Below are 18,261 nucleotides of genomic sequence, written 5' to 3'. Positions count from 1 at the left end.
AAATTAAAATACTAGCTTTCTCTAAGTAGAAATTTGACTATTTAATTCACATTCTGGAAATCGTATATTCAAGTTGGCTAAAATACTTTTTGGGGACCCTCTATTTGTGGAAATGGGAGATGCCTTCTATTTCATCTCCTGAGCTACCATCCTCTTCTCATTCCTTTTTTTTTCTGTTTAGTTTTTATTTCATAGTCATAAAGTTAATTTTGCAATCCAGCTAAGCTTGGAGAGGGATGAGGAAAATATCGAACCCAAAGAACTGCAGTGGGAGCACAAAGATTATAGGATATTTCGAGCAGTTGGGGGTGAAGGGGTGCTCTCCTGAGCAGAAAGAATGGTCTGGTGGTTAAGATAAAACACAAGTCAAATTTATTAGATTTGTCCACAGTCAGCAGTGGTGATCTTCTTGCTGGTCTTGCCATTCCTGGACCCAAAGCACTCCATGACTTCCACAATATTCATTCCCTCTTTCACCTTGCCAAAGACCACAGGTTTGCCATCCAACCACTCAGTCTTGGCAGTGCAGATGAAAAACTGGGAACAGCTTGTGTTGGTTCCAGCATTTGCCGTGGAACAGATGCCAGGACCCATATGCTTCAGGATGAAACTCTTATCAAACTTCTCCCCATAGATGGACTTGCCACCAATGCCATTATGGTGTGTGAAGTCACAACCCTGGCACATAAATCCTGGAATTACAGTATTCTGTGAAAACAGGAACCTTTATAAACACATCCTTTCTCCCCAGTGCTCAGAGCACGGGAATTTTCTGCTATCTTTGGAACTTTGTCTGCGAACAGCTTGAAGGAGACACAGTCCAAGGGCTCACCGTCGATGGCAATGTCGAAGGACACGGTGGGTTGACCATGGCTGGACAGTGGGAGAGGCTCCAGGCGGCAGCATCTGCAAGGCCCTCTTCTCATTCCTTGATCCAGCTTTCTCCCTGCTTCTACTCTTGCTCCCATACCCCCCCACATTCCACTCTCTATAAACCTGTCAGAGTGGTTATTTTAACATAGAAATCAGATCATGTGCCTTTCCTGCTTAGGACCCTCAAATGGCTTCCCCCCATATTTGGAATACTATCCAAAGTCCTTCTCCTGGCCCACCAAGGCCATCAAACCCTGGCACTCACCTCCCTTTCCCGCCGGTTTCCCACCTTTCTCTCCTCCCTTACTCTGATCCTGCCTCACTCACCTCCTTGCTGGTCTTTGACTCAAGGCCTTATTTTGCCCTTTTTCTGCATGATTCTTCCTGAGGTCTCCATGTGACTGGCTCCCTCACTTCATGCAGGTCTCTACTTGATCGTCTCCTCAGGGCGATCCTCAACTGCCCTATCTAAAGAGACCCCTAGGCACTCTCTGTCTCCTTGATCTGCTTCTTTCTTTTCATAGCACTCATTATTCTCTGCCTTTGTTATGTGCATTATTTGCATATTTGCCAGTCTCCCCCACTGGAATGCAAGCTCCATGAGGGCTTTGTCCTTTTTTTTTTTTAAATGCTGAATTCTCAGTGCCCTAGAATAGTGCCTTGCATATAGTAGACAGTCAATAAATATTGAATAAATGAATAAATAAGTGAATGACTATATGCTATCTATTGAGTACCAGTTATGGACCAGGTATTATTCCTGCTTCTTCAATGTATATTGTTATGTAACTTCTTTTGCATATGTTAGTTCATGTGTGATATAGAATGAATAGATCCCACTTTAATGCAAGTAGATTATAAATGTCATTTGAGGGTATAAAATCAACAGAAAAAAGAACTTTTATTTGCCTTGTGAGTCTGCGTAACTGAGGCATAGACTTTGTTTTATCTTTGGTTAAGTCCCCCCTTTCTCAGTATTCCAGGGCTGATCAACCTCTTTCTGTCTTCCCTGAGGGTAATAAGAAAATGTATGAGTTCTCCCCATGCTTTTTGCATTTTATGTGCAGACTTCTTTGTCAGTTCTCTCTGTAGAATTGGGATTACCTTAATACATTTTTTTCAGGGATTTGCCATCGGTTTGGATGCCCAGGACAGGGCAATTAATTCCACAGTGACTAAGCCCAAAGCCCTAGTATGACCCCTCCTTTGACCTAGAGAACCCTTTGGATTGTCGACCTGTGTTTCTTAAGCTAATGTTTCCCTCAATGTTTGCTACTACTTTTTGCTTTAAGACTCAGACATGTGGCCTGAATTCACTGACTTATTTTATTTCAAAATTTCATTTGGTGTCTATATTGAATTGTGCTGATCTGGAACACCTGATCAAAAGCTGGGACCTTAGCTACGAGCTATGACAGTCACAGAGCTCAAAACTGGCAGATAATTTCTTCTTTATCTTGAAGAATTATTGGCTGGTGGCCGAGTCCCTTTACAGAGAAGGTTGTGTACGGTACGGTGACCTCTTCATTTGATGCTCCCTTTCCTCTGTCCCTGTGCTCACTTCATCCTTCATCCAGTTCATCCCATTAGCAGCTCTTCCCATCTCACCATTGACCTTTGCCTCCTCCACGTGTTCACTTTTTTTTTAAAATTAATTTTTATTGGAGTATAGTTGCTTTACAATGTTGTGTTAGTTTCTACTGTGCAGCAAAATGAATCAGCTATACATATACATATATCTCCTCGTCTTTGGATTTCTTTCCCATTTAGGTCACCACAGTGCGTTGAGTAGAGTTCCCTGTGCTATACAGTATGTTCTCATTAGTTGTCTATTTTATACATAGTATCAATAGTGTATATGTGTCAATCCCAATCTCCCAGTTCCTCCCACCACCCCCCTTCCCCCTTGGTATCCGTACATTTGTTCTCTATGTCTGTGTCTCTATTTCTGCTTTTCAGGTAAGATCATATATACCATTTTTCTAGATTCCATATATATACGTTAATATATGATATTTGTTTTTCTCTTTTTGACTTACTTCACTCTGTATGATACTCTCTAGGTCCATTCATGTCTCTACAAATGACCCAATTTCGTTCCCTTTTATGGCTGAGTAATATTCCATTGTATATATGTGCCACATCTTCTTTGTCCATTCATCTGTCGAGGGACACTTAGGTTGCTTCCATGTCCTGGCTATTGTAAATAGAGCTGCAATGATCCATGTGTTCACTTTGAATGATCACATGGCCTCTCCATTGTCTTCTCCTTTCCAGGCATTGTTTTCTCACCGTTAGGCTCATTCAGTTATTTCATGTTGATGCTCCCATCTTCCAAATGATGCCTCATGCTCTTCATGTGAGTCCAGCAGTAATCTTGATGATGATTCCCAAGTCCATGAGGGATTTCTTTCACACCATGGACCAGGCCACATTCTAACTCTATGGCTTCCTTTTTTCATACCTCTTTGAAAGCTTTCTTTCTGAGAAGCATGTCGTTTTGAACTCGTTCATTCCTCCTCTAACGTGGGCTTCAATTATTTGGAATCTCCAGTACAATTTCTTTTTTAAGTACTCTCAGTAAGTATCCTGCAAGTAAGTTTACTTGCTCTTTGCACACAGATGCCACTAGGATTTAACTCCTAGAAAAATGTGTTCCTGGGATGAAGCAAACCTCCCCCACACCATGATATCCTGCTTGTCTCTGGCTCTTGCTAAGATTTGCCAAAGGAATACTTATGCCTCTGTGTCCTCATCAAGATAAGGTGGCTTGGACATAGGAGATACAACTTTTTGAATTTTAATGCTGACTTGGTCATTGCAATTCTCTGCAGTTTTTGAGAGGTAATGCTTTTTGGGGCTGAATTAACCTTCTCAGTAAACGAGCCATTAGAACGGGCTAAGTTTGCTAAATGAGTACTCTTTCTTTTTAATTTGACAGATTTTCCTTAGAGTTTGTTTTAAAAATTATGAATATTGTAGCAATGTTTTCCTTAGCTTTATCATGAAATGGTAAATGCTTGCAAAAATTTTTGGGACATCATGCAGAGATGTATAAAGATGCAGCACTAAAAACAGAACAACAAAAACAATTCAATCATAATTTCACCACCCAGAGGCAGACACTGTTAACATTTTGGCATTTTTTTCTTTCATCATTTTTCTAATTTGATGACATGGTTCAGTGCAACTCTTTCTACCAAAAGTTAGCAACCCACAAATGATATGATACTAAGCATAAACCTTGAAAGATTTGCCATTGCCTACCACTTTATTTTTATAATTTATTTATTTGTTAAATGATAATGCATTTTATGTTTAAAAAATATTTATTTATTTATTTGGTTGTGCCGTGTCTTAGTTGTGGTGGGCGGGCTCCTTAGTTGTGGCTCCAGGACTCCTTAGTTGTGGCTCACTGGCTCCTTAGATGCGGCACACGGGCTCCTTAGTTGTGGCATGTGAACTCTTAGTTGAAGCATGCATGTGGGATCTAGTTCCCTGACCAGGGATCAAACCCTGGGCCCCCTGCATTGGGACCATGGAGTCTTATCCACTGCACCACCAGGGAAGTCCCTTGCCTATCACTTTAAATACACATTTTAATTCAAATCACTTCCCTTGTAGTTGGAGTAGATATCAGTGCTGGAAGGGATCTTACTCACTTTCCAGTCGGACTGCTCCTAATTGATGCTCCTAAACTATCTCCCATAGTTTTCCTAGAAAGTGCCAGAAAGTTTCTGTTTGCTGGCCTCTGACCAATGCTCTGTACTCTTTCTCCTGGAATGAGTTTCCCCATTGCCTGTAGGTTTAAATGATTCCTTCTCTCACGTGCCTTTCCTAAAGCCTTATTTAATCCCTTTGTATAGATATTTTTGGTTTATTCTTTCATCCATTCATTTATTTATTCATTTCAGTAGGACAGTACTCTGAACCTAGAATACAATGTTTGTGAAAGCTTGATGGTGAGTGAAATTTTCTATTTTAAAGATAATAGCAGTTTTCTGTTTTACAGAGGTAGAGATTTTATATTATGGAAGACAGGAAGACTGTACTCTTTCTTTTTCTTTTGGTCTGGGGACTCTGACATTTTACTATGCCTTCGGTAATGCAAAGGTAAAGTGCAGATCCTGCTTGGAAAGGACAAGTGGACTTTGGAGCAATGATGGCTCACACCAGGTTTTATGGGTCTTCCTTGTTGTAACTCCCCTCTGGTACCCCCAAGCCTTCGGTAAAACTCTGCTGAACAAGACAGTTTGCCTAAGACCATGTGTTGGGAAATTAAAGGAGCGTCAGTGACCTCTCTTAGGAAGATTTGGCACTGAGAGTACTCAGGTGGCCTGGAGAAGCTGGCCATGCCGAGCAGTGACCCACAGAGAAGCCTAGAGTATTATTCCAGATCTGTATGTGACAAGTGACAGCCAGATGACCCCTGTGATACAAATATATGCCTCAGACCTACGTTCCCCCACACCTCGAAATACATGGGTAGGGAAACCAGGGTAAAGACTGGACTTTGTAGGAAGCAGGATAAAGAAGAACAAGGAGGTTACACCATTGAAACAAGGAGACAAAAGGAAAGGGCATTTCCAGGACGAGAGAATGAAGACTGCTTGTATTCAGTAAGTATTTGTTGAGCACCTGCTGTGTGTTGGCACTGTGCATTGGCACTGGGAATGCAAAGATGTCTAAGACACAGCTTCTGTTCTGATTAAACTCACAGTAACATTCAGTGAATTATCTTGCTGGTAACATGAAAATACAATACAACAGGGCAAATGTAATAAAGGTATGTACATGACACCACTTGACTATGAAGGATGGGACATCTGACTGCCTAAGAGGGTGGGAAGGCTCAGGAAAAGTTCAAGGAGGTGGTGAGGCTTAAGCTGAGTCTTAAAGGATGAACAGGAGCTTAGACAAGATGGTGAAATAAACTTCAGGCAAAGGGAAGAACATGAGCTTATATTGAGGTATGAAAGAGTATGGTTTTGGGGGGAGGTGCAGTAGTTTAGTAGAGAGGAAAGTAGAAAGCCTGGTTGGAGTGGGGAGTTAGGGACAGGGGGACAGGTGGGAGGAGTGTCTAGAGCAGTAGGCAAGAGCTTATATGATACACTAAGGTCTTTGCCTTATATGTACCTAATGAAGTATAAACTTAAAAAATGTATGCCAGGGAGTTACTTGAGCTACTATGCCTTTAAAAAGAAATTCTTCTGTGACAATATGAAGGACATCTTAGAATCCCTAGCAACAGAGCCTGAGATGGGGATTCTTGTATAAGTGATTTATTGAAGGGGGGCTCTCAGGGGAAAATACTTTAAGGCAGTGAGGGAAGTGGGATGGGGCAGGGGAAGAAGCTGGTCAAAAATGTGGTTTCAGGAAGAATCTGGACTCAGCTTGATCTCATGGGGAGCTCTGGAGCATGAACTGCACCTCAGAGGTTGTCCTGCCACCTCCAAGGGGAGGATGGCATCCCAGGCATCTCCAGATAAAGACGGTTCCATCAGCTGTTGATACTCTTTTAGAAAAGGGCTTGAGTGTGAGTTGCTACCAGTCCAAACCTACAGCATCTGAGGGATGAGTGTATCAGTGTTAGGGGACCTGAGTGGAGTTCCAAAAGCAGTGGCCAAATGGGATGGATCAGAGGATCATCCTTCTGGAAGTGGAGGAAAAATTGGGAGTTTTCAGGAAAAGTGTGAGATGTAACAGAGAGAGAGAAAGGAGTGGATTTAAGAGATATCCTTGAGGTAGAACTGATGGAATTTGGTGACCAATTAATATGATGGTAGTTGAAGAGAACAGGTTCCAGGGGCCATCTTAGTTTGGGGCTTAGGTGACTGGGTGCCTGTTGTCTGGGTACTAATCTCTCATTTAGTGGTCCAGGTGAGGGGTAGATTTGAGAATAATGATGTTGAGTTTGGATTTGCTCTAATCGAATTAGGGTTTCTTGCCAGATATCCAGGGAGTAATGATTAGTGGACAAGTGGGAATCCATTGCTGTAGCTTAGGACAGGGAACTGAGCTAGAGATTTTTAGACATCATCAGGGTGAGTTTGGCAATCCAAGCTGAGGGGTACATGAGATTGCCAAAGGAAAGAAAGACAAAACAGATAATGTCATAGAAAGCTCTGCAGTGCTTTGGACCCAACCTGCTCATTCTAGTCCCAGGCCCAGTTTCATCGACGAAGAATTAATGGACTGAAAATGACAATGATTGTTCTTGAAATTTTGATTTGGAAGTTCCTTGGATAGTGAGAGATATCAGTAGACCATTGTTTTCCTCTTTCTCGTCCCAGCCTGAGGTTTCAGCCAGGAGTCTTGAGTGTCAGGCCCCTGACCTGAGACCTTATCTGTCCCTTCCTCTTAAGGCTGGTTGTGTGGGATTCCAAAAGGTGTGTGCATGTTTCTTCATGAACCTTCTTTCTCTACACATTTCTGGGTGGGTCTGAGAGGGGTGCACCCAAGCAGATCTTTATAAAGGGTGGAGTTATACTTTTACCCACACAGCCCTACATACCTCAGCCTTGGAGATAACAGCGTAGGAGAAATTTCTTCTACTGTCACCAGCCATTGTAGTCTCCAACCTTATGGATTCCCAGAGTATTTTGGGGTGCCACCAGGCTGTCCTTTGGTAAATCAGATAGGTAAGGCAAAAACATTTGGGCCTCAAGTTTTTGATTTGCCAAGTAAATATGGAAATGGTGTTAGAATAAGGCTCTGTCAATTCTACACATTTGGGCAATGGAAAGACAGAGTTCCATTGACTCAAAACTTTTGCATTCTTTTTTCTAGTGTACCAGACAGCCCTACTGATTGTCCACCTGAGGAATGCTATTGCCTTTAATTTCTAATGGGTTAACTAATACTCCTAGAGAATGTGATGGAGAAACATACACTCTGGGTATGTTCAGTGTTACACGGCTCCACCTCAGGCAGCTGACAGATAAAATATTGACATATTCTGATGAAGTACCGTGTTATTGAGACATTTTGGCAGACCTAGTATTTCCATCTCTGTGTAACAGAAACATTTTCACTGACGTTTTTAAGTTATACTGCTCTATTGTGAAAAATGGCATTTTTCATTTCTATTGAGATATAATTTACATAGAAGAAAATTTGTTAATTCTATGTGTACAGTTTGGTGAATCTCCCTCACATCAAGACACAGAACAGCTCCATTACCCTAAAAAGTTATATCCTGCCTCTTTGCAGTCAGTTCTCTCCCCTGATCTCCAGTCTCAGGCAACCACTGATCTGCTTCTGTCACTATAATTTCACCTTTTCTAGAATTTAAAAATGGCAAATATAAGGGAAAAAATGACTCTGTTAACTTATGTGAAATATCAGCATTCTAATCTTAAGAAAATCTGCAGATATACAGGATTTTATACTCATATGGATTATGTCTTTTAGAAAGTAAGCAAAGAGAGAATGGTGTATTCAATAGATGTGGCCTTTGGTCAGCAGGTTTGGAGCAGGTTCTTCTTATACTCCTGAAGTCAGGTAGAGAATTTTGTTTACTATCAGGATAATTCAGATAAAAAGCATCCAGGTCATTTGTGTTGCAGTAATTTTTTTAATCTGGAGATTCTGGCTGATTAGCCTTCTTCACTTAATGAAGGTTGTGTAATAACTTGTCTTATGGGGTCCTGGGATATAGAGAGGGTTATTATTAACCAGACACATACACTGGGGATGGAAATTCAGTCGGTTCCTAACTTCCATCTCTCGAGTTGGAATAGCTCTTAGGAATAGCTGCCTGGGTTGCATGGCATGGTGGCCACAGGATTCCTCTTCCTTCCTCATTCACCTGCCCCCTCAGCACACAGTTGACTGGAGTCATCTCTCATCTTATTCCCACCATTCCTGGGTCTCCTGTTCTCCAGGGTGTGAATGGCAGGATGGGTGGGAAGAAGGAAAGGGTAATGAGAAGGTGGCTCTCTTGCCACTCCTCCACTGCTGGGGCTGGTTGTTTTGGGGTTTATCCCTTCTCCTTGAAGGTTCCTCCACATCAGGTCCCACTGGGTTTTCACTCCATGGCCTCCACCTGAACCCCAGACTGAACTTCTGTGATGATGAAATACCCAGGAAAGTTTAGATCTTGACAATACCCCAACCTTTTGATTGTATCTCTGTCTGGACCTATCTGGACCAGAGAGATACGTTTGTGTGGACTTGGCCGGCAAGGGTAGGGAGGAGCAAAAGAAATGGATTTACTTATGTATTTTGAGCTAGGCTTGGCTCTGTGCTTTAATGTGATATCTCTAATTACGTAACTGATATTTATTGAACAGCAAGTATTGCACTGGGCTTCATTGCCCTTTTATGGATGAGGAAGCTGAGGCTCAGAAAAGTTGACTTACCTGAAGTCTCACAGCTGGTAAATGATGTCTGTTTTCTATCTCTTTTAGGGGAGAGACCGTCTTTGGAATTTGTAAGTGGTAACAATGGAAAAGGCCACTCTTTGGAGTCCAAAGAATTACAGAAAGAGGGTGAACAGGCTGTTTGCCTGGGAGTTGGTGTGAGCCCTTGGGGCTGCAGCATGCAGAGGCAGCCATATGACCTCCACCCTTTGCCCTCTGGACAGCCCTCACATCTCAGGTTTCCTCTCATTCCCTATCCCAGGAACCATTGTTTTGGAGCTGGGGAAGGTGGGTTTTTGGTCCCACTGCCTGGCAGGTGGAGGAGGGAACCCCCGTCTTACTGCTTTGGAGGGCACCATGTTCCCGGAGACACAGTGGAACCCCAACTCCATTCTCCTGTGGCATCATGGAGAAGTGCGGTTATTACTAGCCTCCATAGAATGAAGTGTCTGACTTATGCTCAGTTGTTTCACATCATCTGAGGTGTTGGTTGTTGGTTAACACCCACTGATTCTGTTTGCTAGAAATGCAGCCTGGATCATCTGAACACTGAAATATTTCTTACCTTTGTTCCCTTCAATGGTAAAGCTAGGGTAACCCTCTCTACATGGGGTTGGTGTAGAAAGTGTTACTGTCTAACCTGGATATATGATCATTTCCTGAGTTCATTAAGTACATTTGATTGCACAGGAAGTTCTCACCTGTGAGTTGGTGTTGCATTAGGCTGGGACTTCTAACAGGGTGTGATCTATGATGTAAGCTAGGCAGGCAGGAAAGCCCTTTGTCATGCTTTCACTCCTTCCTCTGAAGTATGTTGGAGCTCAGGGGTTGGGAGGAGGGAAGGCAGCCTGCAGAGATACAATAGTTAGCCCTGCTCTCACTTCTTCCCATCACTTGGAATTTAGGATAATGGAAGGGTGGGCACCTGAGCAGTAGGCTGTATATCATGATTTCTAAGTGCTGGGGCAATAGTGTTGTCTGGCTCTTATGCATTTCTATATATTGGTTTCTCTTGCCTTGTGGTTTAGAAAAATATATCACCATACTTGTGGTGGCTTCAGTGGCATTCTATGAGGGCAGACACTCTCTTCCAGGAGGCTCTTGCTGTCTTTCATGGTCTGGTGCCTGTGCTGGTGCTAGGAAATTTGGGACCTCCATTCGGGTGAAGTAAGCAGGGTGCCTGGGGTGCAAGCTTTAAGGCAGTGCTCACTCTAAGGGACATGCGTGTACAGAGTCGGCACTTGTATGGCCCGAGAACTTGTAAATCCAAGGAATGATCCTCAGAAAAGACACACATTTCATTAGGACAGGGAGAGAGAAGCTTTGAGAAAGCAGACCTGTTTCTGTTGTCGTTGGCATGGAAAATAAACTGTAATCAGCTGTCTCTGGTCCGATTTGAACATTTTAGTTTTCCTGAGGGACATGTCAGCAGGTACAACCCACATGCCAGGGACTAGGGAGATAGCAGCAATGATGCTAATTTGAAAATACTTCTGTGGCACTTAGCAGGGTGTGATTTTAATTCATTTTTTGTCCCCTGATAATCATAAAGTGCTTTCAGCCTGTGAATATCCATTTTTGACCAGCATGCTCACACTTCATCTGGGGACCACACTTAATGGCTGTGGTGGTGATGGTGTTCATAGGGGAATTGTGTAAGGTACAGATATTTGCTTTCTGGAGAGAAGCATGCCACTGATACTAAATCACATGGCTATTCTGTACAAGGAACTGTGGATATGAATACTTGCCTGTATGCAAGTATTGTTTGTACACACATGCACACACAGAGCCAATATTTGCATAGTGCTTTGGGTTTATCCAGGTTTTATTATCATCATCTTATTTAATTCTTGAGATAATTCTATGAAATTTACTGGAGTCATTTAGAAAAAGCATAATCCATGCTGGATTGTTTGAATTCTACTTTTGTCACTTAACTAGCTGTGTGACCCTGGACAAGTTACTTAATCTCGGAGCCTCAGTTTCCCCAACTGTAAAATGAGGATAATCATGCCTACCTTATAGGGCTGTTTAGAGGATTAAGTGAGCAATACATATACAGTGCCTGGCACAGTACCTGGTTTGTGGTGGGAACTCAGTAGATGCTGGTTCTTTCCTCTCTGTGTCCCAGATTGGGGTCAGTGTTCTTTTCACTATAGCCTAGTTGTCTCTGTCTTGACAATCACTCTCTGAGTTTTGAGTGGCTGATTACATAAATTATTCTCACACAAGCCTGTGTCGTAGATCCCTCAGCGAGAAATCTGCTTGGTTTGCAAGTGACCCAGGGTAAAAGGGTATTATCTGAGATTTTTAGATTGAGGTCTAGAGGGCTTGGCAGGAAATGTCGGCCGGGCCAGGCCAGGGCACTCCCCCAAATTCTACCCTAGGCCAGTCTCCCACCCTTTCTCTAGCTGGTACCTGCATTAGGCTTACTCAAGGAGGGGCCAATTGATTGCCTCCTGCAGCTGTGTTATGATTCCTGGTGGCTTCTCTTTCTGAGTGGACAATCTTTATTTTTCTTTTCTTTTTTCCCATCTCTTCATCTCCATCCTCCCTGCTCTTTACCTGGTTACAGGGACATTCCAACTGCTTCCCAAGAGTACTGACTTTCTCCTGGCGGCCCTCTACCCATCAGGACTTGTGAGCATGAGGAACTCGTTCTGTATTCCTTTTGTCGTTGCCTCACTCAGGGCTAGGAGATGCTGTCTGATTTGCCAAGTCCAGAGAAGACACTGGAGATTCTATTCTTTAACCCAGAAGGGTGTCAAACAGTGGAAATCCTCAGTACCATCTCAGGTTATTAGGGGCTTATTGTTTAGATGGAAAAAACTTTCCACACCCCTCAAGCAGACCCAGTCCTGGCTCTGGGACGAGTGGACTTGGAGTCAGGGGATCAGAGTGTCTGTCCTGGCTCTGTCATTCCCTAGCTTGGAGTAGCCATTTAACCTGAGTCTCAGTTTTCCTTATATGTTAAATGGCAAGGAAACTAATGACCCAACAGGATTTTTTTCTACATGAATAAAGAAAGCAGGTAGATGAAAAGGCTTTCACACTGAAGAAAAAGGCATTAATATTATGGGCCATTGCAAGCTCCCTCAATTGTCTTCATGCCTAGGGTGTGAATTTTGGTCAGACTACTCTGGCCCACATCTCTTGGATGCCAACATTCTTTCCTCCCTGCAGCAGTTCTGAGGGGGAATCATAGGATCGCCTACTATGTTCAGAGGGATGTGAAAATCTGACCACAGATGTGTGTGTGCTCCTTACCTCTGCTAGTTGCCCTCTCAGTTGAAGCTCATGCAGGGAATGGCCATGGGAGCCCACCCTGGGGATTTGAACATGGCTTTGTCTTGGGCTTGCAGGGACTCTCCCGGGGGGTCCTCAGGATGTGGGGCTGGAAATGCAAGGAGAGCCCTCATGCAAAACAAGTTTAGAGAGACATTAAGGGACAGTGACAACATCACTGCAAGTCCAGATTTAGTGTCTCTCATTCTTTTTTTTTTTTAAATTATTTATTTATTTATGGCTGTGTTGGGTCTTCATTTCTGTGCGAGGACTTTCTCCAGTTGTGGCAAGTGGGGGCCACTCTTTATCGCGGTGCGTGGGCCTCTCACTATCGCGGCCTCTCTTGTTGCGGAGCACAGGCTCCAGACGCGCAGGCTCAGTAGTTGTGGCTCATGGGCCTAGTTGCTCCACGGCATGTGGGATCTTCCCAGACCAGGGCTCGAACTTGTGTCCCCTGCATTGGCAGGCAGATTCTCAACCACTGCGCCACCAGGGAAGCCCTGTCTCTCATTCTTGAAGCCCACCAGCCACCACTGGGGAACAGGCAGAGCCTGTTAAGGTTCTTATTAATGAATTTGTTCAGTGACGAAAGAGCTGCAGGTCATGCTCTTCAAAGTGTACTGTTTCAAACTGGTAAAAGCCTAGCTGTTACAGGCAGAGAATCTGCAAGATCTCTTTTCTCTTCCATAACATCACCTCACACTTTCCTTCCCCTCTCCACTCACTCCATCTTCCTCCAAACTCCCTTTTTTCTCTAATGATCTCAGCGGCTCATGACACTTCTGGGGAGAACATAGGAAGTAGGTCCCCTGCTGCCAAATCCAACCTCTGGGTCATTTATTACTTCAGAAGATACCATGCTATTAAAGCACTAAGGCTCATGTTTCCCCTTTTACTTAAGGAACAAATTCCATCATAGTCAAGGCACACAATTAGGTGTATGGGAGCAGAGCAAACACCCAATAAGACCAATCCTCATTTAGTGGGAGTTCTGACAGATGCCAGCGATTACTTCTTGAAGTAGCAGCCAGGCAGCATTGGATTTGTATCTCCCTCCCTCCCTCCTTCTTTCCTTCCTTCTTTCCTCCCTCCCTCCCTTCCTCCTTTTCTCTCTTCCTGTTTTCCCCCTCTACACCCCCACCCCCCACCCCTTCCAGCCACCAGACATTTCTCCTAAGCATTGGAGACCGAAAATTCTGGAAAAATGTAAAGAGCAAGAGGGAATATCTTTTTTGCCCCTGTAAGCATAAAATGACTTAAACAAGGGTCACTTTAAAAGATAAAATAATAAGAAAATGCAAGGTCATTCATTCTAATTAGCCTTTAGATAGCACTCAATTAAAACTACTAGAATATTTTGGGGCAATCACACTTTTCCTTCATAGTATTAAGTACATCTTCAAAATAGAGCAGTTATTAGTCAGTCTTTTTTTCATTTATTCCTCAAGAATGTTAGAATTATTTTTACCATTGTGACAGAGTTCACTAGCATGGCCAAAACTGCAAAGAAATTGCTGGTGTACTCTCCCAGGGGGCTGTTTCCAGACCCCACCTTGACCTCTTTGAGATTTCTATGGATGCTCTGTGCTCTTAATGACTGGTCATCCAGGGATAGGTCAATCAAGTCTTATGCTGTCACGGAGGTAAAAGGACCAGCTGGGAAGCTATTTGTATCATTTTACAGAGAAAAGTGTTAAAGATGGCAAAGTATGAGGCCTTTGTAAAGATAGCTTGGGGGAATATTAGGGCCCATACATATCTGACCTGACTTATGCTTTGAGACTTCACTAGATACCATCCCTTCTCTCATGACAAAGTCCTGTTCCACTAAACACCCCGTTTAAATCAATTATTGTGGACCTTGTATTTTTCATCCACTCTTGCTCTTTGTGTCACCCTATTCCTGCATTTATGCAGCTCCTGAACTTTTCTTAGCTTTCTTCTGCATTTCTAGGACCAGCCGATGGATGGGACTTCCCTGGTTTTGACCTTTGCCTTGTTTTCGGTTGGCCTCATGCTGGTGGTTCTGGTCACAAGTGGCCCAAGACTCTCCTAGCATTGGTCCAGCCTCCCCTGGTATTCCTGATGGGCAGGCCAAAGAGTGGTGCTTTTAGTGTTGACTATTGTGCTTTTCTTAATGTAGTGATTAGAAATCTGCTCATAGGAATCTCTACAAGGGATTTCAGTGGTGGAAAGTATCAGGCCAGGTGACTGTTCTTCCGTATTCCAGACTACGTTCCGCTCCTGTGGTGTTTACGTTGTATAGGCCCATGCAATTTAGGGTTTTGTAATTTTTAGCTCTTCCAGCATCATTTTGCCTGGCAACAGCTAGTAGGTCAGCTCTAACTACAAAGACCTCAAACTCAACCAAAATCATAATCTCCCCAAATGTTGTGCTTTCCTCCTATGGTTTTTTGCAAAAGGGCCTCAATTAATGAGTGAGGTGTTTGTGAAACCAAATTCTCTCATTGCAGACCTGACAAGCCATAATTCGTAATAACAGAGCTACCTTTCCCCACTTGTCTCGGCCTGGAGTGAAGGCTCTGCTGTGATTTATTACTTTGCTGCAAAATCTTTGATAAGTGGCCACCAAATGGTTCCTCATTACTCAAAACTCTTCCAATTCCTTAAACTAAAGTCCTCCCCAAACCTCATACAGGCTGCTTGTGTTCTGGGGGAAAAGAATTAGGGACCTTCTTGCTAAACTATTTGGCATAAAAAAATATCATAAATGAGAGAGGAGAAAATCTTGTTTGCTAAAGGGCTGCTGGGTGAACTGCCTCTTGGCCTTTTGATAGCATCTTTGAAATGGAAATGGCCAGCTGCCTGACCTTCTGTTCAGTGACCCTTTTTGTACAAAGTCAAATTGCAGCCGCCTCACAGCAGCAATTCACCTATGGACACAAACAGGATTTCCATTTTTTTTCTAACCTTTTTTTCCTGGTGCATTTATTACCGTGAACATTTTTTTACTATTCACGTAAAGGACATCATGGTTAAAAAAGGAGCCCTTTGCATCAAAAGGATTGTAACTCATAATGATTTCAAAATACTAGGGAAGTGTCTATCTTTAATTCTGCTCTCTATCTGAGCCTTTAAGTGTATTGTAATGTGAAAAGGCCAGTGAAAAGACTATATTCTGGAACAGTTTGGGGTTGTTAATGTTCCTACTCTTTTCTTACATTTGAAGGGAAAAAATAGTCTTGATCTTATTAAAAAGGGAAATTATCTTCACTTCACCGTGAACAAAAGGAGAAAAGGCAAGGCAAGTTCTGTTTATGTGATTATGGTGAATGTAAGAAAATAAATACCTCTATGTGCTTTCTGTGGAGCAGTGCTGAATTGGAATTAGGAGTCTGCCTTAAAAAGGAACCAGGCTGCACTGTCACTTCAGACTATATTAAAGCCTGTGGCTCAAGATGGAGAGAAAGAGGGAGCCCTTTGAACACCCCCCTTACCCCCCAGTGCTTCCTCTCGCTTCTCCTCCTTAGTCCTTTTCAAGCCCTAACTGGGCAGTGTAGAACTTCTTACTTAAGGCTGTGCATCAGCACACTGTTGGGCTCAAAGAATGCTCAGGACCTGTACTCTAGGGCTGGGTGTCTGGGTGCTGCTCTGCCTCAGACGCCTCCACTAACAGGACCCCTCCAGGCTGCTGTTCTGCCGCCCACCCACTGGAGGTCTGTGGGTGCCTGTTCTCCATGGGATGGGTGGGCTGAACCTCACTCAGTGGCAAACGGGAAAACTCTCTCTCCTGGGCTGGTCAAGGGAGCTGAAGAAGCTAGAGTAGGGGCTCAGAGAGTTTTGATGGTGATGGTGAGTTCTGATTCAACAAATATTTATCAGGCCCCCCACTGTGAGCCTGATCCATTAGCTAATTCCGTCCCAGAATAACTGGTGAGTTGCATCCAGAGAGTGACAGGAGCAGATTCTGGGGACAGACAGTCCTTGGTTTGGATTTTGGCTTGGCCACTTGCTAGCTATATGACTGTGAGCACATTATTTAGTGTCTTGAAGCCTCAGTGTATCACTGGTAAATTGAAGGCTAATACTTGTCTCATGGGGCTGTTGTGAAGATTAGATGAAATGATGTATGAGAAATTGCCAAGCCCAGAGCTTGGTCCATAGTAACCACTCAGCAAAAATTCCTTTCTTCTCCTCCTTCCCACTTAATAGGCAAGGAAATGAAGGAATTTGCCAGACTGGGATTTGAATCCAGTCTTTTTACCCCCACAGATGCTCCCTGTCTACATGGACCCAAGCTACTCCCTGTGAAATTTTCATCAAGCCTTGGATTTCAAATAAGTGTCTTCTGCTTTGTTACAGGCTGAAATTGGACAAATAATGATTACAGACACACAGACAAGGGGAAAAAGTGAGAGCATTCTGTTCTATTCTCTGCTTATTGTGGAGACTATTTCTCTGAACCATATAGAGTTCACACCCTGTCAAAAAAATAAAATTTAAAAACCTCTCAAATAAACCACACTAAAGAAAACTGAAAAATATTTCTTTTCCCCTACTAATCCTTAATCCTTTCACTTTAATACAACATCTTACCATTTACAAACAGCAATATTCCATTTGCATATCTAGTCTTACTGAAGGCAAATCTGATTTTACAAGTCATAATCACAGCATATGTGACAGTTTACATTCTTTCGTTAGTGTTATATCATAAGCATTTTTCAGGCTGCTGTCTTGTCTTCATAATTTTAATTTTCATGATTGTAAAATGTCCCATCCATTTTATATCATCAAACTTACCCATGTAGGTCACAAATTTGTGTAAGTGATCCATGTATAGCAAGAAGGCTGAAAGCACTTGTATGGGTGAATACTCCAATCTGCCTTTAGTCACAATTTATATGATGGTAAATAAATAATCCACTGTCCCATGTAGAGGGTGGAAGGAACATGGAGACTAAAGTTTGTGCAAAACACAAATTATAATGGCAAGTTTACAGTTTGGAAAGCCCCTGTTAATCTTTTACTTTGTTTTTCTCTTTTATTCAGTTTCTTTTAGCTGACTCTAGGCAGAGTAGCAATAAAGACTTCTTGCTTACTGTGGTTCATCAGCAGTATCTAGTGCCAGGAATCCTGTTTTCATCCTGATAACCAGATATCAAAGGGCTCAAATACATTGGGCTGTCCCTAATAGAGATCTGTACTTTCAGAGGCCTCACTGAACTAATCTGTGACCCTTGTGAGTCAGGGCCATTGTTACTTGTGGAACACAGTCTTTCTGATCCCACATGAGGAAGCATGTTCCTTGCAGAAAGCAGGTAGGAGTCACACCTTTTGTGTGCTCCTGCCCTGTGTTAAACTCAAATCCTTGGCTACCTGAGCTTCTATACCTCTGACTTTATGAGGGCAAATCATTTGTTGAAAGTAAATTCTTGTATGGGTCTTTGGCAACTACCTTTAGAAAGCTGGAAAATGTTTAAAAATTTCCACCAGTATGATTGAATATTCAAAGCTTTGTATTTCACCTGTACGGTTAGGTGCTTTACCCATTTCTTGGACTGACTAAGGTCTGAGTTTATACCAACACTTCTCTTTGGCCCTGTGCCTGGCACTTAGTGGGTTCTCAGTGCATATTTATTGAATGAATGAGTGAAGTTAGAAGTCTGGACAGGGGTTAAGTTCATGGATTTGCTAATACCTCTTCCATGTACTTATTATTATAATTGTGGACTTAAAATATTTTGAAAAATCAGAAACGCTGAAAAGTTTTAGA

The 18,261-nt window shown here is 42.8% G+C and overlaps 1 pseudogene; it reads right to left on the bottom strand.

The window, feature by feature from the left end:
* Positions 1-375: 375 nt before the first annotated feature.
* Positions 376-871, bottom strand: LOC116749232 (annotated as a pseudogene).
* Positions 872-18,261: the final 17,390 nt, after the last annotated feature.

This window comes from Phocoena sinus, chromosome 2 (assembly GCF_008692025.1).
Source record: "Phocoena sinus isolate mPhoSin1 chromosome 2, mPhoSin1.pri, whole genome shotgun sequence".
Lineage (NCBI taxonomy): Eukaryota > Metazoa > Chordata > Mammalia > Artiodactyla > Phocoenidae > Phocoena > Phocoena sinus.
The sequence above is the reverse complement of the archived record's forward strand: the minus strand, read 5'-3'. Positions and strand labels throughout refer to the sequence as shown.